The following is an 18,353-nucleotide window of genomic DNA, read 5'->3' as shown; positions in this document are numbered from 1 at the left end:
GCAGCCTCAACTGTTGGGTTCTGTGGTGCCAGGTTGGATGCCTGGGGTGCATCGAGGGTAGGTGCAGAGGTTAAGTTGGAATTATCCTTGTCATCTGTCTGTGATACTAAAGGTTGGCTTTGATTTAAGAGTCTTGTATTTGCCACATTTCCCATCGTAAGTTGCTGAACTGAACTGTCATCAGTTGGAAATACAATGGGGTGGCTAGTAGTTGGTGTACCAGTAACCAGCTGTGATCCCAAAAGGGGGGCACCCATTGTGCCCCTGGTAGGCCACCCCATACCCATGAACCATGGGTACTAGCCCCAGGGTGGTATGCCCCCCCTGTTTGGATTGACTTGAAAATGAGTGGAATGTGTATTTGTACCTGGACCCAGTGGTTGGGGATGCCTTCCAGCTGGGGTTGAGGTCATTACTTCTGGGGTCTCTGCTCTGTCCTCCACAACCTTATTGTGTTCAGACATTGCCACTCCTTCTGTAATGGTCTGTTCTGGTGCTTGGGATGTGACTGCTGCAGCACTTGAGGATGATTCTATGGCATCTAGATGAGCTGAAACTGCAAGCCACAAATTCTCTTGAGTTTGCATCCTTGTCTGGGCCCACCCTGTGCCCATAGGTATGTTAGGTACCCCCACTGGGTTTGCTCTTATCCCTTTGTACTTTTCCACAGCTTGGAGCCTTGCCAAAATTGCCTGTATTTGAGGATTTATTTCCTCTGAAGAGGAATCGTGTCTCTCTCTGGCTCTTTTGGGTTGGGGATGGGGTGCCTTCCCCTTCCCTTCCCCCATATCTTTTTTTTGGCACATTGCTGATATTTAATGCAGTGCGCAAGAGACTGACCTACTTGTACTTATAGTCTTTACAATGTGTGCTGTAAAAAGATGGGGGTTAATATCCTCCCAATACATTATTATTATTGTATTTTGTCTCATCTTACACCTAAGGCCAATACCTACAAATGCCCCCCCCAGCAAAAAACGCTCCCACAGACACACAGGTGAATTCCTTTGCGGATTCAAGGAGAGTTGCTCAAGCAAAATGCCCCTTACTCCCCCGAAGTAGTAATTAGCACAGTCTGCACTCCCTAAATCCCCAAGCTGTGGCTTTATAGCCCAAGGCCTCGTTTGAACAGGGACACAATGAGCATCCACAATCCCAGGGAGAACAGTGTGGGTAGGTAGGTAAGCCCCCCCGCACAAGAAACGCTACTCAAGATGATTCTCCCCAAGCCAAAGGCATTTTTGTGGGGGTGGAGCGTGCTGCATGGTCACACCCAAGTCTGGGAAGACCGTCCAGTCTTCCTGCCAAACCTTAGGCCTTCCTGGCCTTTTGTGAACCGCCCAGAGAGCTCCGGCTATTGGGCAGTATAGAAATGTAATAAGTAAATAAATAAATAAATAAAAGAGCGCTGACAGTGATTGCTCCTCCACCGCGCTGCTGCAGCCGCCTGTCCTCCCTCAGCATCTGATCGACCGGGCCCCATCCGGGGCTGTGCCTTCAAAAACATGGCTTGGAATTGGAGCTCATCCTTGCGCTCCCAAACTGCACCAAGCAGATGAGGCAGGGAGGGGCGGTCCCATTTAAGAAGGAGATCATCAGCCCCTCCCCCACAGTGGCACCATGCAGAGGCCGCCAATCGCGTGCCTCCATGCCTCACATCGCTCACCCCCACCTGCAATCACATCACCATGCCCAGGCAGAGCCGGGCGCGGTTGTAATGCCCTTTTGGTGGCAACCCCACAGCTCTGGAATGCCCTCCCAAGGGAAGCTCACCTGGTGCCCACTTTTGCTACCTTTTGAGCATTAGTTGAAGACTTTCCTGTACTCCAGCCTTTTGAAGTATTTTAGTGCTTAATATCTATTATTTTAGTTGCTGTAATATGATTGTAACCTTTTCCCTGATGGCTATTTTATTTGTATTATATTCCATGCCGTTTAGGCATATTTATTAGTTTCATCTTGCTTTTATTGTGATCTTTGTTTGTATTTTTTTGCATCATTACCATTACGTTTTATATTGTAAAACACCTAGATAAATTCAATAATGAGGCATTTATCCTCATTATTGAGGATATTTTGAATAAATTTTGAATAAAATAAACAAAATACCTGTTTCCATTCCTCAAACAGACATTTTGGTCTATAAGAAATGCTGAGTACAGATTTTGCCACTCTCACAGCACCTTCTTGAATATACAAAGATGCCTTATACAGAGTGTGGGGAAATGCTATGCAAAATATAACTGTTTGTTTCTCTTCTGTAATTTTGAAATGCTTTATGTGATCTCTGTGTGGCTATAATGTATCCAAGAAAGCCAGGGGCTACTATGTATGTAGCTTTAAACAGTTGTGGTTGCCATGGTTACAATAGCTTATCAAGGAAGGCTTTAGTTAGGCAGTTAAAATATTTAAGAGGTGATGTTTCTCCAGTTTTGATTGGTCAGGTGAGTCAACAAAGATGATTGGCAGTTGGGAGTTCCATGGGAAAGTTGGGGTTGCTGGTTGTTAGCTGAAGGGATCAGTGCCAGAGTTGAAAGAAATCTTCTGAAAGGACACCTGGAATCCAGAGCAGGTGGCTGCAGAGTGCTGGAAGCCGGGCTGTGAAGTAGTGATACTTCAGGTTGTCTCTCCCACAACAACCCAAAGTATCAGATTGTCCTTCCTCAAACAACCCAGGATTCTGGGTTTAGACATCGCAATAAACAACCCAGGATCCGTGCATATCTAGGTTGTTTATCACAGCGGCATCTGGATCATGGCCAGGAACTAGTATATTTACTTTCTCCCGTCATTCATGGCTACCCAGGGGTTTTGTCTATGGTTTGTCTTGTTATTTGATGGACCCTTTTTGCATTTGTCTACCCTTCAGAGTGTCAGGGAAAGATGTTCTCTGGGGATCCTTTTAAAACTAGATCTCCAAGGATTAAACCTGGAACCTTCTGCAAAACATGTGTTCTGCCTCTGAACTATAGCCAGCCCATCTGCAAAGGTAATCACTATCCAAAACCCTTGCCGGACTGGAGTGGTATTTTTTCAAGAAAAATGCTGGCAATTATGCAAAATATTTGCTACATTTCTGATAATACCTCCATGTTTCTTGAACAAGTAATTTCCAAATATTTATTAAAGGAGGTTAACAATAATCCACAAACATTCAGCCTGGTGTGGAGGGGATGGTTATAATCCTTGAAGTTCAAATCCTTCTAATTATTTATGCATATATTTAAGCATATCTCAGTGTAGGACAAGGTCACATGAAAACAGAACAGTCATTTGCAGACGGAAGGAAATAAAGAGGCAGCCTCCAGTATCTGGGGTTAAACAAGTCACAATTTTATTTAGAGAACATGGGCATAATCCACAATTTACTGTTAAGTTTATTGTGATGGGGAGCCTTATTCTTCCTGTTGAGATTGGAAAACCAGGGAAATTGGCATGGGCAGTTGACCAAGACTGCTATCTGGAACATCTCATCTCACCCTGAATCTGTCCTGATAAACTATCCTCCCCTCCACCATTGTGTGGATAGTAGCTGTGTTGTTTCCAGTTGGTGCTTCCTATAAGCCCTTTTGATTGAGCAATACTTTCATTACCATTGATAGCAGCCCTACTCATGGACCCCTGATGAGTGCTTGTTCACCTTTTCATAGTCCCTATACTGTCAATGATTTTTTAAATCCATGCTTGTCTGCTTGTCAAAATTATGATGAAATAGCAAACCATTAACCCAGTTGCCAACTTCCTTCAATTAAGAGTGGTTCTTCACCAAAATGAGAGGATTGTGCTGCCTGCCAGCCCCAATGCTGAGTGTTCTAGGCAAGAACAGAGCCCATATAGGCTGTTCTTCCTGCCTCTCTGTAGGGTGACCACTTAGCCATCATCTAAAAAGAAATGCATCAGCAAAAAAAAAAATGGCACAAATTCATATATGCAAATATATGGCTATAGTGGAAAATTAGAGATACCTATAATTTAACTAGAAATGCAAGACAACTCACCCTAGTGGAGAATACTGACTAGGTGACCTATGTGCCTACTCGGTCTGCTGTCCAGGTCCTAATTGTTAATCGGCAACATCAAGGTCCCTGCTGTCTCTCCTTATGGTTCTTTGACTTTAAATCATACTTGGACTTGGCACCTGTTCAAATAGAGGACAGTCCTTTGCCAGCTCTCCAAAGCAGAGACTCATCTTCTGTAAAGCCTTCTGTCAACTGCTCACCTGACATTTCACAACGCACCCAAGAAAAGTCTTACATCTTATGAAATGTTGAGCAATACAAGCCAGAAGCCTTGCCACTTCCATACTACCTCTCCTGCCCCACTGTCTAGCAAATTCTCCTTCCTGTGATCTTAGACATGGAATATGAAATGGCAGGGCTTACACCTACAATGTCAGTTGATGGTATGTAGCATAAGCACCAGATTCAAAACAGGCTTGATGTGGCTTGAGACCCCTATCTAAAGTGCCTAATAGGGGGTTTAAATACCTTAATCTAAGAAAATTAGCAACATGTAGTAGAATCATATTTTGATATCTCTACCTATAAAGTGGAAAGTACATGTGTGTCATGTATGTCCTGAAATGTTTACCCACTTCCACATATGGCACTTCCTTAATGCTGTTCACCCAGACAGGTTTTTGTGTACATGGATCAGAAACAATCTAAAAACATTGATTTTGGGAGTTGAAGTATTTTTTAAAAAATTTAATAAAAAAACTAGGTTTATGCCTACAACTCCCAGCATGCCTTGGGTGGGAGGCCAAAGTTAGTCTCAAGCAGTCAATCCAATTCCACATAAAAGGAAACAACCCACATAAATGGGCTTCAGCCATTTGTGTTGCCTCCTCCCACCTGCCATTTGTGGTTTTAAAATCATAACTAGATACAACGTGACTTTGAGAGGCTAAATTCAGGACATGCTCAAAGGCACCCTGTCCTGATATTGCTGTTTTTTCAGAAACTGAAAGAAGCGCATGTGCAGCCTTCACCCTTAGGAGGGAGGGAGGAAAGGGAAATAGGTGGGCCGGCCCTGCACATGCTTAGAAATAGGTGGGCCAGCCCTGTCCCTTCAGGCTCCTGATAGAGCACTTGGTGGGCAAGAAGTGCAGGCCACGGCAGTCCCAGCAGGTCTTGGCTGGAGCTGGGCATGTCCACTGACAGCCACTTACTTCCCCTCCTTGGCAATACTACTCCTCAATCCCCTATCTAAGAGCAGCATCGGCAATGAGAGGAGGGAAGCACCTCTCAGAGGACATGGGCACTTGAGTGCTGCCAAAGGCATGCTGGGAGGTGTAGTACTGGCATGTAGAGTGACTGATTTTAAATAAAGCATGGGTTAGCAAACCAGGTCAGTATGTCCAAGCCACGTCTCAGTCCTAACTCAGCCCCCACTTTCCTGACCTCTCGCTAACTGTTGTTGTTCTCCATTTTCCCACCTCTGGTGGGAAAATGTCCTGGGCCAGTCCTGACTCCAGGACTCCTTGCACACTCCTCTATCTCTACAGTATAATACATCATTACAGTGTTGCAACCTTTACATTGCAGCACCTTACTCAATGCATTTTAGATACTTTCTTTCATAACATTATCAAAAGTATAGTAGCACCAAAGCTGGCTGTATGTTACATAGATGGGTTTTTAAAATTGCTTTAATACAATTTTATTGCATCTGTTATTTATTTATTTTTGTGGAAAGCTGCTTTGAGAACCCAGTGAGGCTAGTTTAAGCTGGATATGAATTTTGAAAGACGAAAAAGGACTGGAACTTCATTAAAATTCCATTAAAATGTCTCTATTATTGTAGCTTTGCTGCTCTGAGCAGAGTGAAGACCTGATTCCCTCCACTGGTATTTATTTATTTTGGACGTCTGTAGTATTCTATCTACTCATATGTAAGTCCAAAATCAGATTCCTTCATTTCATAGTGCTCTTTGGAGAATAGTTTGCTTTCATGGAACTGTGAATAAAGTTGAGTAATTGTCAGTACTTCTGACTTGTTACTCATGCCCTCCTGAGGTAAATTGCTTCCAAAATCAATTATGTACCTCTAGGTCACTTCAGGTGGCAATCCTCAATGTGGTTTCTATCATTTCAGACAGCAGGTAGAAGCTCACATAAAAGAATCAGGGTGTGGGTGTGGGTGTGTAAGTGTAAAATCAACACAAGGCCAAATATAGGCTGGCATGCAGATGGTTACTCGATAATAGCCCTGAACTTCCTTTAGATGATTCACCAGGTTTCAATAACTTCAATCCTGTTACAGATCTAGGAAGGAAATGACTTACTATGGACCTCTTCTTTACAAGGGCTCCCTCAAAAAGAAATAGATTTGGATGCCATCAACCATGTAGAACCTCCTGATACACCTTAGTCCAGTGCTTCTGGAGTGGGATCCATCATTAAACTTACTCAAGCTTTTGGGATCCATCTATAAACCAACTATATCATGGGAAGGCTATTGCATTCAAGTTTTGCTTGTGGCCATCTCAGGAACATATAACTATATGAAACAAGATGGTGGACTAGTGAGACTTTAGATATGATTTGGCACGGATGTTTTGAAAATAGGTGGGAACTTTTAAACCACAGTATGTGTTAAACAGCTGAAGATGTTTAGCCTCCCCCCCCATATGACATCAGCAGGTCATTTGTGCAAATAACTGCAAACATAAATTATGACTACTGGTTCCTAAATAAAATTAATTGAAGTGCAATCATATGCATGCCTACTCAGAAGTAAGCCCAACTGAGTTCAGTGTGGCTTGCTCCCAGGTAAGTGTGCATAAGGTTGCATCCATAATCAAATAACAATAGTCAGGAGTGCAGAAATGCTGATATCTGAATCCACAAGTCCTATCCAATGTCAGAAAAAGACCCTAACATCACAAATAGAACACAAAACTAGCTTAATGTGTAATTTGCTAGACATGTTGCTAATATTTGAAGATTTTTAAATATTCAACTTTCATTGTTAAACACCGGGTTAATTCTACATTCCATTGCCAAATTCTTCACCTCACAGCTTGTGTGAAACACCAACCAAACATAGCCCACAAGTCATGTATGGCTGGACATCAATAAACCCCATGTCCTGCTGCCTGCAAAAAAAAACCACCACGATGGGTGGTTAAGCACTTGGCAGGCCACAATTCATAGCTGTTGGGCTGCATTTGGATTGGTTGGTTGCAAATTGTGCAACATTGTTGTAATATTTTTTCAGTTGATTTATTACATATTTTGTGTGTGTGCAATTTTATTTTGTTCGCTATCTTGAACATGCTAATGGAAAGGCAGGATTTAAAAACAATATCTAATGAAATAAGATTGCTTGCCCTATTCCTATATAATTCTGGACTATCAAAGAAGCATTTGCAAAGAATGAATTATGCTATTTCCCAAGCTGAAAATAGTTTACCAACAATAACCTGAATCCATTTACTGGTTCTGGTTTACTGGTTCTAGGGTCCCTGATCTCCTATTTGAGTTAATGACAGATTTCAATTAATTTTCAGAGAATATTTTTTAAAGACATAAACAATAATCTGACAACTGGTCATTTGTATGATTCATCTCAGAAAGATGGATCCTGGCAGATGACATGAAGAAAGATAAATTACTTGATACATCTTTGGCTTCGTTCTTTCCAAGATTATATTTCAAAGACATATGCAGATATACTATCAGCTTCATCATCACCACCCCTACTACCGCCATCACCACTACAACCACACACACACAATATATATCTATATATATATATATCTTCATCCCATCTTTTTGCTTTGTGGAAGGAACCCTTCCTCCTCTCCATTTTACCTTCAAAACAAACCTGGGAGGTAGGTTAGGCTGAGTGTCAGTGATTGGCCTAAACTCACCCAGTGAGCTTCATGGCCAAGTGGGGACTAGAACCTTGATCTCCCAAGTCACATTCACTCTAAACACTACGCAACACTGGCTCCCATATTTGAAAAAAATCATTGCTCTAGAATTGTTCCAGAAAACTGAATGAATGCAAATATGGTGTTGTAACAGAAATGGAGTGTGCATCTTTACTATGGATTTGAAAACTGATCCAGTCAGGATGGGTAAAAGGGGCTCTATGGCAACTGAAAGAGAGCATAAAAAGTTGGTCAACCTAAGGTGGTGAATGCAAAAGAAGAGCTGGCCATGGATTCAGATAATTGGTCTCATTCAGGTGTATCTGGAGCTGGTTGAAAACCACTCACTCAAGGACCTTGCCCAAGAAAGGACCATTTGCCATTAGCCTGAACTTGTTGAGATTTTCTGGCTCTAAGAAGAATTTCTTCAGGAGTGGTTTTACTGCTGCCACTTTCAGGTGGCCCAGGATCACTTTCTCTTGCAAGGAAAAATTATTCACCTCCCTGGCACAGCTGGCTGTTTCTTCTCTGCCAGTTTTAATAAGCCATGAGGGAGCAAGGATCCAATATGAAAATGGTTGCATGAACCTCTCCAAGTACATTGACAATGTCCTTGAGCTGTACCAGCTGAAACTCATCCAACAAAACGAAACAATATTGTGTTGTGGATACTTCACCTGATTCACCTGCTATAACACTGGAGCCTAAGTCTTTGTGAATCTGAGACCTTTTATCCTGGAAATGCCTCCCAAATATGTCACAGCAAACCTTTGATGGTTCTGTAACCTCCTTAGAGCCAGCAAATAATAAGACCGGTTTTTGTGAACCGCCCAGAGAGCTTCGGCTATTGGGCGGTATAAAAATGTAATAAATAAATAAATAAATAAGACCAGAACAACTCTAATCCCTCACCCCTGCCACAGATCACCCCTTCAGCCAGCCAGGTGTCAGTGACACAAGCCAGTTTAGCATGATCAACTCAGAGATAATGCACACCTTTACCATTAGCTGATCTGGGGTTCATTAATGGTACTTGCAGACTTAAAGAGCACAAAGATGTCTAAATTGTCTTCCCCATTTGTCATGCAAGCTACACCTGCTGAAATTTCCTCTCCCAACTATTAAAAAGATGCAGGAGTCCTGTCCTCTTTTCCATCTAAACCCAATACAAATGCTGGGAGGGAATGGCTTCATTCAAGCTGTGTGTAACTGGAAGATAGAGTACTCGTGTGAGAACCTGTTATATCAGGTGTCTAAGTGGGAATTGATGACATTTGCATACAAACAGGTTGCTTTCAATGTAAAAATATGGAACTGGTATGATTAGTTGGTCAAATTTGAAAATTTGTCCATTTCTATCACAGGAGTCTATCCCTGGAATTAAAAACAAAGGGGCAATAGTAGTGTTCCATCACATGCGCCTAAGAAATTTTGAGGAATGTAAATGACAAGAAACTGATACAGATGGTAGATATGTAATGAACTAACATTAGGGTGGTGAAAAACCTTCCTAATCATAAGAGCTATTTGACAGTGAAACAGACTACCTTGGAAAGTGGTAGTCTCTCCTTCGCTGGAGGTATTTAAACAGAGACTGGATGTCAATCTGTTAGGGATGCTGTAGCTGCAAGATTCCTGCACTGAGCAGGAGGTTGGACTAGATGACCTCTAATTTTAAGATGCCTTTTTTAATGGTGTGCTGCTTTTAATGATGCACTGGCTTTAAACGTTTGAATTAGTTGTATGTATGGTGTTTTTATTAGTGTTGTACCCCACCTCGATCCAGAGGGAGAGGCGAGTAACAAATAAATTATTATTATTATTATGACCCTTCAACCTCTAATGACCCTTCTATGGTTCTATGCAAATATCAAAATACCAATACAACTTTGCCATATATACAAAACATTTGCAGCCCAAGCTTACACATGTTATTGAGAATTTAAGTCCCACTACTTGCTTGTCCTAAAATCCTTATGATGTAATACAAAAAAGACTCTTAAAGGTTTATTTTGTGCCTGCCAGGTCTGCATTCATTAGGCTGGGCAATTAGAGCTGGCAGTCATTGACTGGGTTCACATAACACCGCAACCTATCATAGGCTTCTATCTATAATGGGTTAACTTGTCATCCGAACCCGGACAACTTCTCACGGGGTGGATTAATTTTTTTGAAACAAGCCACAGCAATGACCAATGGCTTGTTATAGGGATCGTTGTACCCATGATGGGTTGGTGTATCATCCGAACCTGGGAAACCCAGTCAATTGCAGGTTTAGGGAAGCAGCATGCGTGTCACTTGGAAAGAGTGGCAAAAACCACTGGTGCTCTTCCTGATCATGGGCACTATCACAGCCCAGGAGCAGCCCTTCTAACAGTGCCCCAACAGAACTTTGGAGGCTCTGTCACTAGTTCCCCTGCCTTTTAAAGTTTATTTTCCATGTTCCAGCTATTTGCGCAAATTGACTTTTAAAAAGCAACACCAATTTTTGTCTGTCTTTCACTATAGTGGAATAGCCCTATAGCACCCTGAAGATTTAAAAAAAAAATGGGGAGAAAGCAGCCAAGAGTGGGGATGAAACTGACCAAGACACTGACAGAATGGGGGAAAGTAATGAAAACATCATGTATGTGCAGTACAATGTGAGGAGAACCAAGCAAGAACACAGTGTTACTGGCAGCTCTCAGTTGCTCCATCAAAATAGTGTTATAGCATCATGAAGATTTTTTTTTTTAAAGGGAAAAACATGTGACATTACTGACTTCACAAGGGGAAGTTGCAGGTGTAGTTGCACTATAAAACGCTCACTAGAGGGAGCTGTCCCATTGCACTGCGTTGAACTGTATAAGCCACATGGTTGCTGCTCTCTTTCTCCTGTAATTTCAGTTCAATGCAAATGTGGAAGAGAAGCACATAGCAGAGCCATGGTCGATTTCCCACGTCTGAAAGCCATTAGCTACTAAGCTGCTACACCTCCTCTCAAAAAAGTCAGATATTCCCAAGGGCATGTAGCATACATATGATCTGTAAAGCAATTAACGAATCCAATTACTGGGGACATAGAAACCCATGTTAATATGGGATCTGGCTCCACTTGCTCCTGGCAAAGCCTGGGAGGAAACTGAAGGAGCTGTAGCAATGGGCACCTCCTCTCAGGTCGCAGGCAGCATCTAGCACAACATTCCCTTCAGATGTTTAGGATAACAGTCCCCATCAGCTTGTTAGTATAGCCAATAGTCAAGGGTGATGGGAGTTGACATCAAAAACATCAAGTTAAACCCTTCAAAACAGCACTGATATAATGAAGATCATGAAGAGCACCAGGACCAGAATCATAAGACTCATCACAGCTAAACCTGATGGTCCTTTTCAGTTTTCAGCCATATAGAACAACAGGAGATCAGTTTGGGTTACAAATTTCTACCTGTCTGGGCAGTAGACATTTCATACCCAAAACTACACTTGACTGGAAGAGTGCAGAGTTCATATATTGCAGGAATTCCTCTACAGTTCCCTCGTCGTCGTCTTTTCACGTGTAACAGTTAAACAGACAAGAAGAAAGGGCGTGTTTTAACGGATTCAAAAATAAATTACTCGTGAATTCTAATAGCTATCAATTAATAAATAATAAATCCCTTGACACATCTCATGCAGCCCTGTAACGCTCTGCATCACTGTTAAGCAAACAACTTATTTCATATAGTGACATCCATTCGTGCATTCTGCTGTCTGGAACCAAATATTCAGAAGAGGCGCCAACGACCTCTTCTGAAATACTGCTCCTTTTCTTCCCTCCCACCTAACCAAGAAAACAAATACCGAGGGCACGTGCACACGTCGCGCGGAGCTGCCTGTACGCTTGGCCGTGTGCATCCCAGTTAGCGACGGCATTTAGACCTTTCTTTGTAAAGGCGAAGAAGCAGGCAACCTACCCCCACCCCCGCGTGCCGTGCTCTGTCTCAAGCTGACATTTTTTTCAGATGCTTTTCTCGACTCACCCCCCCCCCCCCCACACACACGCGTTTCGTTATTGTGAACAAAGCTGATGTATTTCCCTAGGAAGAAAGAGCAAACCGCGTGCACGCACGCACAAAGGACGGGGATGGTCATTGCAGCAAGGAAAAGCCCATCTCACATCCACGAGGAATGCCTTGCTTTTGCACAGCCCTGATTTCCCTGCCTTTTTTCCCCTCTTTCGTTGCAGCTAGCAACGAAACGCAGAAGGTTTTGCTAGATTTTTAAATGGGCTGGAGAATGGGGGACGTGGAGGGGGGTGGATACTGCCCTTCTTCTATGGAACGACCTTCCCAGTTGAATGAGTTGCTGTGGAGCCCACGGGGTGGTGGGGGGAGGAGAAGAGGGAAGCGATGAAGGCTAACTGCTCCATTGAAGCCGCCCAACAAACGGGGACCGCGCTTCAAGCCGGCTCGAGGAAAGCCTGGCTCCTGTACTCTCCCCCCGCCCCTTCGTCAAGGGGGGGGGCAGCGCGCGCGCTTTCTGGGAGAAAGGGCCACAAGACGTGGCTGCCGGGCTTGCTGCAGGGGGAGAGGTGAAGGGGAAAGACCGTGACGCCAGCTGGTCTTCCAGAGCAGCAGCAAAGCCGTGCGCGACAGGGCTCCCCATGCGCCGCGCGACCCCGCGCGCCGCCACCACCATCACCAGCCACTCTTCTCTTCCCCCCTCCCCACCCCGCTCGCCAGCCGCGCGCGTGCGCGAGCCCAAGCCTCAGTCTTTTCTCTCTGTGTGTGTCTCTCTCCCTCCTCTGCTTCTCTCTCTTTCTCTCTCCCCCACCCCTTTCTCAGCCTCCTCCATCCAGCACCAGCGCCGGGGATGGGCAGCGAGAGCGCGCGCAGGAGCAGCCCGGGCTCCGCCGCTCCCCCCTGCGCCCGCACTTGCTCCTGCTGCTCCTCTTGCCCTGCTGCCCCCAGGGCGGCGCCTAGGCTGCGCTCCCGCCTTTTCCCACCAAGGACGGGTGAGTTGAATGAGTGGCTCCTCCCTCCAAGCACCTGCTCAAGCCGGGGCTGGGGTGGGTCGGCGGGAAGGTTCGCCTGCGGGAAGGGTGGTGATAATTTGGGGGGGGGGTTGTCTCTACAGGGGGAAAGTGGACGGCCTTCTTGCCCCTGACTCTGCTCTGGACATTCCCCCGTTGCCATCTCCCCTCCTGGCTGAAAGGACTGCTTGAGGGATGAAGGAAAATGGGGGCGGGAGGGGCTTTTCCTGGGATAGAGATAGGAATAACAGCTCAAGCCTTTAAGGTCCGGCGCCCCGCAATCGCTAGAGTTCTTCCCCTCCCCTTTAAAAAAAACATTTTCTTGCACGTGCCCCACAGTTGGCCTCCCCACAACCAGCAGCAGCACCACGCACCCAGTTCCCCTCAAACGTCTTGGTCACCCAGGAGACATCCCCCTTTATCCGCGGTCAACCAGCCCATCAAAAAAGACACATAATTCTATTACGGCAGCTTTCAAAACACCTTTTAACTTTTGGAAGGACCCTTTATTTATTTATTTTAAAGAGGAATGGGTGAATGGAAGCTGGTGGTTTCCCCTCAACAATCACTCATGTCCTTGCAGGCTTCTCCCCTTTCCCTTCTCCTCCTCCTCCTCCTCTTCGCCGTACAATGAAGTCTTTAAAGAGATTCCTGGTTGCCCGCTTAGCCTGCTGGGGTTGTGCCAGTACTTACCCAGTGAAGCGCTGGACCATTTCTTTGGACTGAGCAAAGAATTTGATCTATGCTGAAGGCACGCTGCACACCTGGTTCGAAAGTGCTGCTGTAATGTGATTTTTTTTGCCATAGGTAAGCCTTAGGATGCTCAGAATGCAGAGAGGAGACAAACATGAACTTTATTGCCAAAAGGTCCCCCCTCCCCCGTCCTCTTTTTTGTTTTCCTTACATAGGTGAATAACAGGAGATTGGGTTACTGGGATGCCTTCTCTTCATTTATTTCACTGAAGCCTGTGTAGTATTTTCAGAGTATTTTCGATATTTCAGTAGTTCTCTGTGGAAGGGTTGTTATGACAGCAGTTTCCCTCTCTACACCCCCCTCCCCCCATCACTACTTTGTATTTAGCATCACTGTCTGTTTTAGGGGCATCATGGATTGTTGGAATCTTTTCTCAAAGTTACTCTGCAATCCTGTAATCGTTGAAATAGTAGCATACATATTCTCCTGTGTCAATGTTTGTACCCGTTCTTAGAGAATATTGTAGTGATGGTTGTACTGGACTGAAACAATGGGAGCATGCGGTATTCTTCCGTAATTCCTGTTTGAATTTCTGTGTTGTGTGTTGAAGTTGCAAATATAACAAAGGTGTCTTTCTTGTTTTCTCTAATATTGTTTCATATTGCACCTGTAAAGGTTTTGGATTATCAGAAGAAAAAGGCTTCTGTTCATTTTATTTATATACGTGTGCTATGCCTGTTTAAATACTGGTATCTAGCTATAAGTAAAGGTTGTAGTGATTGATATGAGAGTTTAGTCAGGAACTTTTGATAACTCTTGGATCACAGAAATCCAGGTAATACTTGGTAATAGTTCAAAGATTGGCAGTAGTTTAAAACTATCAGATGCATGGAGATTAGTCAGAACTGTCATTAGTACCATTATGTCATTCAAGGTGGCTCTGCCTCCCTGTTGCAATAAGATGTAGCTGAAAAGCTGTTGCTCTGGTCTTCTTCCCTGAATTATTTTAAGGAAAAAATGTAGTGGTTTATTCAAACCTAGTACAATGGTACTAGGTGTGAATAAATAAAAAGGTGTTCTATATTCCTTCGTTGCCTTTTTCATTTTTTAAGGAAAACATTCTTTCATATATGCAGGGGTTTCTTGGAACAGAGAGTTAGACTTGGTTATAAGAATATAAGATTCCACCTCCCCTGTGCTTTCAAGACTTTTGCATTTGTAACTTGTATTTTATACTACTTGACCTATGTCCGGTTTACCAGCTTGCTTTACTAACCCTCACAAGTTAATAAAGGTCTACAATAAGAAAACTGGAGGGGTTTTTTTAAAACAACATTCAAAAAATGACCAGAATGCTATTTATGCAAAATTAAGTATTTAATATATATTCACTGCAGTGTAGGGAATGAAAAATAAAATACTGTAATCCCTAGGTATTTGAAATAAAGACAATAAAATAAAAATAATTGTGTTGCAGAGTTGTATTAGTAGAAAATCTTATTACAGAAAGTATTCTATTAAGTTACAGAATGTATTGATGCATTTGTTATTGAGTTGTTCATAATTGTAAAGTAAACATCAACAGGAGATTTTATCCCCTGAGTTGATGCAGTATCAGGAAGAGACACCATGACTCACAAAACCTTATAATTTGACCTAAGCCTGTTGCTGTTGATTCAAGGAAACACTGTGCTGCTCCTGCTAGGTTACCTTAGCCCCTGGCCGTAAACCCAGCCTAAAAATCTTCAGTGTATGGCAATAGTCTACATGTATCCTTTTCCAAAAAAGACTTTCTGCACATGCTCTCACGAAACAGATTGTTATCTCCATTGGGGATAAGACTGGGGTGGGAGTACGGGGTGGGAGAACACCTGAATTCTATCCTCCCATTTTTTCAAGTAAGTGACTGATCTTTTTAGAGTAATCTCTGTTAAAGGATATATCAACTAACTGCTAAGAGGATCTCACAAGAACACTGGCATAATGAAACAGTTTTGGATGCTGAATAGAAGACTTTACCCCACACAACTACATTTTAGTTATATTAAAGGCATCCTGCATGGTGATTTGCATGGTGATTGGTCTTGCTGTATCAGGATGAAGCTGTATTATCCTTTCTTGATCTGGGCAAAACTTGACGTTTGAATATGGGATTTAGTACATTGCTGTAATAGAGGGGGAGAAGGTGAGTTATAGCATGGGTGCAGATGTATACTAGCTATGTTTAGGATAAGACTGCAGCAGAAGTGCAGAGGATCCTGCGGGATGATTGATGTTTGATGAAGATTGGTTGTCTGTTTGTATTTCTGTGTGTATCTAGATCTCTTAGATCTATAAGAAAATGTTGACATCTGTCTTTATATGCTTATCACATTTTGTCTTTGTAACATCTCTGCTACCTCCAGTATCTGAGGCAGTAAACCTGTGTGCAGCAGTTGCTGGGAGACAGGACTATTGCACCATGTCCTGCTTTGTTGGTCCCTGGTCAACAGCTGGTTGATGTAAGGGGATTTGTCAGGTGATTTTATTTTTAAGGGGCACTGAACTTAGGCTGCTTGGAAGTGTAGGTTCCTGCAGGACCCTGCAACAATACTTCTTAAATTCCCCACTATAGGAGGTGTAAGGAAGATCTAGAGATAAATACCCAGAATGATTGACTTCACTCAGACTCACAAACTCAATGAAACTGTTATAGCTTTAAAACATTTATTAAAACAATTTAAGAAAGTTAAAGTTAAACAGACACACAAACCTCTATTCAGCAAAGCAAATTAAAAGAATATACTCACAAGTCTGGCAGATTTCTAGAGAACAAGACAAACACAGATAAACACAGGCCGTTGCTAGACGAGGGTTTAGCCAGGGCTGAAACCCGGGCTCACCCCTGTGCATGCAGATAACGCACAGGGGATCCCAGGGTCAGGCTGAGCTAAACTCTCCCTTGACCCGGGATAACCGGATCCACTTTTGGCCCGGTTTTTCTGCAGCCCCGGGCTGAGCCCGGGGCTGCAGAAAATCTAGCCGGTTCCGCAGCTTTTCCCAGCTATGCAGCTTACTCACGAGTAGCTGGGAGAAGCCGAGCGCTGTGCCCATTGGGCCGTGGGCGAGGGAATCGCGGGGGGAGAGATGGGGGCCAGGGTGGGTGAGCGAGCGGGCGGGAGCGGACTGGCGAGCAGGGGGGCATCAGACATTGTGTGTGTGGGGGAAATCAGGGGTAGGGGGAGCGGGGAACCCTTTAATTTTTTTTTTAAAAAAAGCCTTACTTTTTGGTGCGCTCCTGTGCACATGGCCTTTTAATTTTTTAAAAAAATGGCCGAAACTACAGGGCTTTCCCTTACCCCGTCGCGTGTTACGTCTAGCTAAGGCGATGGCCCGCGCTAGCTGTAGCGTGGCCTCGCCCCTACTCCCCACCAGATTACCTGGTAGGTCTAGCAAGGCCCACAGACTCCATTGACTGTTGTTTTTATACTGTTTTTATGTTTCTGATGGTTTTTTAAATCTTGTATACATTTATACACCGCCCAGAGATCTTCGGCTGTGGGGTGGTGTATAAATGTAATAAATAAATAAATAAAATATAAACATGACAAACACCTCAAGCAATGGCAACACTGGTGATGTACTCCTCCCCCTTCTCAAAAAAGAATCATGGTCTTAGGTCTAGCAACTAGGCTCAAGCCAGTGCTGAAAAGTCAGCTTAGGTCTTGATGGTTTTACATGGTTTTGCCTGGGAGAAAGGACAGACATCGTTGTCCCCATTTTAGAGACAAAGACCTCCCTCCTAATACATATTAATTTATTCTGAAATTGCTAAATCTATTCGTCCACATCATTCATTTAGATCATCCTCTTCCCAGAATATTCCATCCCTTTTGATGTCAAACCTGGACATTACTTCTGCTTTTCATGTGCTCAACTGTCTGCTTTACTTCTCTGTTCTTATGAACATGGGGATCTTTCCAACCACAACCTCACCTGTTCTTATCCCTGGACCCTTCACCTTGTTACAGTTGGTACATGTCACAAGTTCTTATAACTAATATCCTTGACCAATTTAGTTGGTACAAGTCCTCATGAGTAATGACTTTGAGCAATATAAAATCATATTTCCAAATCATTTCCCATCAGGCCTTATCTAAACCAAAGCATTTAACCCTTGATACAGTGTTTTATGTGTGTATGCCTACTTTTTTTTTTTTTTTTTAGAGCATCTCCTCCCGTTGAGAGTTGCAGCCCAACACATCTGATGGGCACCAGGTTGAGGAATGCTATTCTAGAGCAAGGGCAGGCAGAATTTAGATCTCCAGATGTTTTAGAGTTCAACTCTCAAAAGCCCCTACCAGTGTGGGCAATGATCGGGAATGCTGGGAGTTGATGTCCAAAACATCAAGATAGATCTATTTTCTGTGCATATCTGTTCTAAAGTATGTTGTTTTCCAACATTAAGATATGCAATCCATCAAGGAACTCCAAAAGAGGTGCATCAGTGTAAATAGTCTTAAACCAAGTGAAGTGACAATGAATGAATCTTGAATACCTAATCCAGACAGTTCTTCAGACATTAAAATTAGTTTTCAACACATGGCATAGGTTTTATGTTGATTGAATATCAGAAATATGGGTTCGGGGACATAGAGGATTTTTCTTATGTGTTCAGTAGTGTGAGATAAAAAGTAGAGCTAGCACTTAATACTTTCATGCGTAAAGATTATTTTAAAATTAATGATGACAATGATTTTTGTCTTCCCCATAACACATAACATGGAAGTTGCAGTGCAACACATCTGAAG

At 43.3% G+C, this 18,353-nt stretch overlaps 1 protein-coding gene across 1 annotated transcript in view; it reads left to right on the top strand.

Moving 5' to 3' along the window:
* The first annotated feature begins 12,748 nt into the window (after positions 1 to 12,748).
* The window catches only part of FUT9 (fucosyltransferase 9), an 88,478-nt gene continuing 82,873 nt past the window's right edge, over positions 12,749 to 18,353 (top strand). The window contains exon 1 of the mRNA XM_063125766.1: positions 12,749 to 12,851. The gene's annotated coding sequence lies outside the window, so the exon portion shown is untranslated. The remainder of the gene's footprint in view (positions 12,852 to 18,353) is intronic.

The sequence above is a fragment of the Elgaria multicarinata genome, chromosome 4 (genome assembly GCF_023053635.1).
Source record: "Elgaria multicarinata webbii isolate HBS135686 ecotype San Diego chromosome 4, rElgMul1.1.pri, whole genome shotgun sequence".
NCBI lineage: Eukaryota > Metazoa > Chordata > Lepidosauria > Squamata > Anguidae > Elgaria > Elgaria multicarinata.
The sequence above is the reverse complement of the archived record's forward strand: the minus strand, read 5'-3'. Positions and strand labels throughout refer to the sequence as shown.